This window comes from Ananas comosus, linkage group 8 (assembly GCF_001540865.1).
Source record: "Ananas comosus cultivar F153 linkage group 8, ASM154086v1, whole genome shotgun sequence".
NCBI classification, from domain to species: Eukaryota; Viridiplantae; Streptophyta; class Magnoliopsida; order Poales; family Bromeliaceae; genus Ananas; species Ananas comosus.
The window spans coordinates 5786401-5792400 of record NC_033628.1 but is presented as its reverse complement, the minus strand read 5'-3'; positions in this window follow the sequence as shown (position 1 = coordinate 5792400).

Sequence of the window (6000 nt, the reverse complement as noted above, 5' to 3'; positions counted from 1 at the left end):
AATTATGACCAGCTTAATCGGAGGTGGCCCGTATGTAACGAGAGGATGTAATTAACTGGGTACCTACGAGTACCCGAGAGGCATGAACTCTTTAAACTCTAATTTTTTCAAGTCGGTTTAGACTAATAAATAGCTGCATTTTTACTTATCTACTTATTTAACTATTTTCATTTTTCCTTCTTTTTAGCAGAAAACAATTAGATTTGCCTTGCTCAATGTGGTCGGTGATTATTCAGATGCTCACACTTCGAAAATAAAAAGGTTGAATCGTAAGTGATTTTCATTAATCGGATAATTTATTCATTTTTTTGGGGAGCATTAGGGAGTATGTGCCTAGATTCTGAAAAGTAATTTTGTAGTAAACTGAATTTTAGTATACTTACTTGAACTTTGGCCAAGTTCGGTGAAGTACAGTCAAGAAATGAGGGTGTGGTAGTGCTTTTATGGATTTTGAGGGTTTTGGAACAATTGGAATCAAGTTAGAGCACTGTGGAGCAAAAAATGGAGAGTTTGAGAAAATGTGGTTTATGGCTATTTGACTCTTGAGGTTCGAATCCTGTAGGAAGGTCTAGACCCTGCTTGCGCAAAGTGTACAAATTGGGTTCTGAGTTCAAACCCTGATGATCGAAGGGTCCTGACACCCCGTGTTTGGGGGGCCTATATATAGACCCCACAGCCTCTTTCTCTCCCTCTCTCCCTTACGCACGAGAGAAACCCTTATCTCTTTCTCTCTTACACCTCTCTCTCCTTCTCTCTTGTATTCCCTTCTCAAGGTTGGAGGATTTGGTGGAGAGCAAGCTTAGAAAAAGCTTGGAGGTGGTGGGAGCTACCTTGGTCATGGAGAGGCTCGAAGAGCAAGATGTCATGGAGAGGCTTGGAGAGCAAGATGACCAAGGTGAGATCTTTGTGATTTGAGTTAGAATTCTTATTAAATTCTTTAAAATTTGTGTTTTTAAGACCCCTAGGTGTTTCTAAACTAATTTAAATAAAGGATTCACCATGATTTTGGGTATTCTTGAGGATCTACAAACTTAGGGATTGGATTTGGAGTTTTTATTCTTATGAGGTTTTAGACCACATTGAGCCTATAAATCCCTAATTGAAGGATAGTTCGATGCGGAGGAGGACAACTCCAATGGATTATGACAAGGTTACGGCTTCTGATTGGAGAAAATTGAGGAATTTCAATCGTTAGGCTTGAAGCTTGCCGAATAGACATCGAAAAGCCAATTGCTTTGAAATCTTTGCAATTAGTAACTGACTAAGGTAGGTGGTGCTCTTTGAAACAGTAAAATTTCTCTCTATGACCAATTCATTAGGCCAATGATGACAATAAGATATGAAATTTTGGTTTCTAGATACTTCAATTGGTGATAAATCATGTTCAATGGTGCCGATTATCGATTTGGAGGCTCCATTATCGAAAATAAATAGGTGGCAATGAAGTCCGTTTGCTATTGATAGCATTCCAACTCAACTCTATATGTGTGTGTAGTTTTGCTTGTTAGGGTTCAATTATATTTATTGCCATGTAATTAAATTACATGCTAGTTGATCTATATAATAGATAATTACTGATGCAAGTGGCTAACATAGTATCTATACATCTATACATATATTCTAATCTGCGTGGAGCAATCCTCTACACGCGACATGTGTTCCTTTTAAGATATTGCATACACCAGTGCACCATGGACAAGTTAATATGAATGTGACAAGTGCACCTCAAAGGTGCTAAAAGACTAAAATTTCTTGCTATAATTTCTATCCTTTTCTCATATAATGAGGGTATTTCAGTAATTTACTATCCCACTGTGGAAGATATTTTTTTGTTGCCACGTGTCCCATTAGTTGTTCAGTGCAATCGGTGCTACATTTTAGGAGTACGATGTATAGCAAATAGTAGTTTTGAGTTTTAATATGCAGGAATTTGTCGATCCCGGGATAGTCACCATGGTTAGTGGTGGGTTCTCTAGATAACATAAGAGAATTTGATCATTGTAACGGCCCGAACCGCTTGCAATAATAACTCGTTGGCCCCAAACCACCAGCCCAAAATGCTTAAGCCCAGTTATTATTACTAGAGTGGAATCCTCTTATATACCCAATGTCAACCCTAATTCTATCCGATGTGGGACTATTGGGATGTCACATACTCCCCTCTTTTAGGTCCTGACGTCCTCGTCAGCCCTAAACACACAACACACACACACAATCCAAGATCACCAGACACACAATCCAAGATCACTTGGCGTGAGACTTGTTGTCACGCCTCGTGCCCCGCCTATTTGGTCGGGTTCGGGCACGCCAACAGACCGCCGAACGGAGAGGGTTTTCCTGTATCGCGGACAAAGTCTCTGCTGTACGTCCAAGGCGTCGCAATCGATACAATTCACGATGTTCCAACCAGGAACCGAATTCAACCAAAGATTGCACAAGTAAGTATCAAAAACATAAAACAACTAAGTTATTACAACATTCATCTTAAGTGTATTTTACATCACAATTTTCTTTTACATTCAACTTCCAAAATACAATCGAGTTATTACAATGATTACAAGTTTGAAACATTCGTATTCTGTTCACTATTTATACCCCTAGCTAGTCAACTGGGGTACTTCTATCTCTGGTCTCTGGGGTAGGGCCGCTATTTACGGAGCTACGCCCTTGCCTCGCGCTGCCGCGCCGCTTACGTGCGAACCTGTAACACCCCAAAACAACATAGGGTGAGAACCAACTCCATGGTTCCCAGTAGGTACGGCCACTCAAGGGAAAAGCTCAACTAATAGGTCTAATGAGGCACTGCAACAAGTTACTCCAATAACATATAACAGATATTTATACATTTACTTGATATTGAACTACATGTCATGCCTCTCAATATGCAAAATGAAACTATGCAACCAACCAAGTAGATTACTTTAATTCTACTCTTTAATCTTAGTCATTCTTTGTCCTTGACTATTCTTTACTCATAGCTATTCTTTTCTCTTAGCTATTCTTTATATTTTATTCATAGATACAACTTGCTCATTGGCCATTCTTTTCTAAGGTTATTCTTATCTTGGTCACACTATGCCAGTCAACTCGGTCTTGAGTCAATCAACGGCAGATAATCCGCGCTCTGTCCAGCTCGAGGTGAAGGAACTCACACATGCACCTCAGCCTTCCACAGCTCACCGCGCTCTATGACCTAGCCACCCGGCGACGAAATCGTCGCACAAGCCACGTCAGTGGTTCGAGTCAACCAACGGTATAATCCACAACCTGGCTCAACCGGTATAAACCACAATTCAGCTCACCGATCCGGCGGCGAAATCGTCGCACACGCCACGTCGATGGTATAGCCCCGGACGGCGAAATCGTCGCACACGCCCAACACCACTCTCGGTGTTCCATAAGCTCTAGGATTCCGAAATCCATTTCACATAACTCAAGGGTTGGTCTTAGCCCTATAGTATCGACCTATCTAGATCCAATGTTCTTTCCACCCTAGGTCCACTTGACTCTAGGCTTAATGCTTTTACCACACAACCTAGGTTTACTTTAACTCTAGGTTTATCCCATAACCTATATTCTTTAAAACTAGGTTCATATTCATTCTTATCCATCCTAGGTCCATGACACTAGGTTCATACTCAACCTATGTTCAATAACACCACAATTGTTCAACCTATATTCTTTAACATTGGGTTTACATGTCACACTTGTTCAACCTATGTTTCCTAACTCTAGGTTTACATGCCACACTTATTCAATTGAGTATTCTACATTTCACATGCATATATAATCTAGCACATCCTCATAATACTAATCATATAATCATGCATTTTTCATTTTCTCAAAATGGATACATGGCTTACTAAATAACCATCAAAATACATCGTAGCTCTCCAAATCCTCACCTACATAATTCACTCATATACATAGGTTAGTGCTAATGCAAAAAAGAAAGCTACTATACTGCTGCTCGAGCGCTACACCCTTGCCGCGATCCTCGCACGGCGCGCTCGAACTAGGCCCTGCAACAAAGTGGGGTGAGAACTATTGTCCATAGTTCCCAGTGGGTTTGATCGCTGACTCTGCCGATCTCCCCACTAGGTCCGAGTGGGCAAAAGTAGGTAGATAGATAGATAGATATGAAAACTGTAAATGACATAATAGGAAAGCTATACTACTATGCCCAATCATATGTCATATATGCATGCATCATATAGTAAATGATTTACTAACATGCCACTATGTCCACTATCCATGTCCAACAAGCAAATGTTCAATTGACAATGCCATTCTCATGTTCAATAAATCCTTGGCGATCCACTTGGGTTCACCCACGACTCACCTCAAACCTCGTATGGTAAGGAGACACATCTCGATCTCAAACCCGAGGCTGCCTGTAGGGCATCAACTCTGCCCCTCTAGCACCAAGCTCCGAAGTGCGCGAATACCTGGGTGGAGCAACCACCACAAGTATGAACAGATTGTGAGTATGATCAATCCTCTCAACTCCAGGATACCCTACTGGCTAGGGCTACAAGTCACTCGGGAATCCACCTATCCCAAAGTCCAAATACGAATGTTTGGCTACATTAATTTCTTGTCCAACGAGTCATTTACTAGGAAATCCACCTATCCCTAAGTTCACATGCCACTAGTGTCATTTACATTAAATTATATGCCACTCGTTTTTGTTTGATTAACAGTCAATGCCACTCATTACGTCTTTAACAATCATCGGGTTCATCTCTTTTCTCAGCACTGTAGAACTCAATGTCAAGACCCAATCCTCATCTAACCATCATCATGCATTCAACTCATACATTGATATCATTAGCAAGCATAAGGAATGGAATAACATGCAATTCTACAATGCAACATGCAAGAGATGCAAATCATGAAATACTAAGACATAGAGAGGAACCCGGTTGCTTCGGGATGACACCACCCACCTTTCGACGATGTCGGGGTGCTAAGAACACTATTCGGCACTTGCTTCGACGTCGCTCCGACCTCCTAGGTGGAAACGAAGCTCAATCGGTCTTGTTTTGCAGATAACTTTTTACCGACTCGACGAATGCTCAATCCGTCTTCGCCAACACGTTTAGACACCTATCAATTAGGTTTAGAGGCTATCAATTGAGATCAAACCTCACTATTGAGCAAAACCCCAATTTGGGTGCCATAGGTTTGCATCTATGCAAAACCCACCAACGAAACTCTAGATTCTAGCATTAATCAACTATTAACTATGCTAGGGATCCATTTGACCCTATCAAAAAGCTAGAAATCCCAAAACCCTAGGTTTCTACCATTAGGGTTGAGAAGCTCACCTCTTGAGCTAGCTCCAATGGTGTGAGGAGGAAGAGGAAGATGACCAAAGCCTTCTCCTAGCTTGCTTCACCTTCTTCTCTACCTTCTTCTCCTTCCTTTTCTTCTTCTCCTTCTTCTCCTTCTTCTTTGCTTCAAGAGAGGAGAGAGAGCTTAGAGAGAGAGAGAGAGGAGAGAGTGTTTGTGTGTGTTGGGTGGGAAATGAGGAAGAGAGAGTGCAATCCCTCTTATACCCCTCAACTAATGTAACAATTGCACCCCAGCCCCTCCACTTTGCCTATCTCAAACTGCTCTGCTTGGGCAGTTTTCGGGCACAGGGACCGGTCCCTCTATGGACAGACCGATCCCCGAGAGCAACATTTGCGGGCAGAGCTCTTCTGCCAGCTTTTACGCGTACCGGGATCGGTCTCCCCCGCCAGGGACCGGTCCTCGAGAGCAGAGCTCTCAGGACTTAGCCAAATTCTCTTTGTTCTCGCTAGCTGCGCGTACGGGGACTGGTCCTCGCCTGAGGGACCGGACCTTCAAGGACCGGTCCCCACTTGAGGGACTGGACCCCAAGAGCAAACTTCGCGCGTAGAGTTTTCTGCTGTATTTTCAGCCTACGAGGACCGGTCTCTCCCACCAGGAACCGGTCCCCGAGAGCAATTTCTGCCAAGTGCAGATTTTTGCACA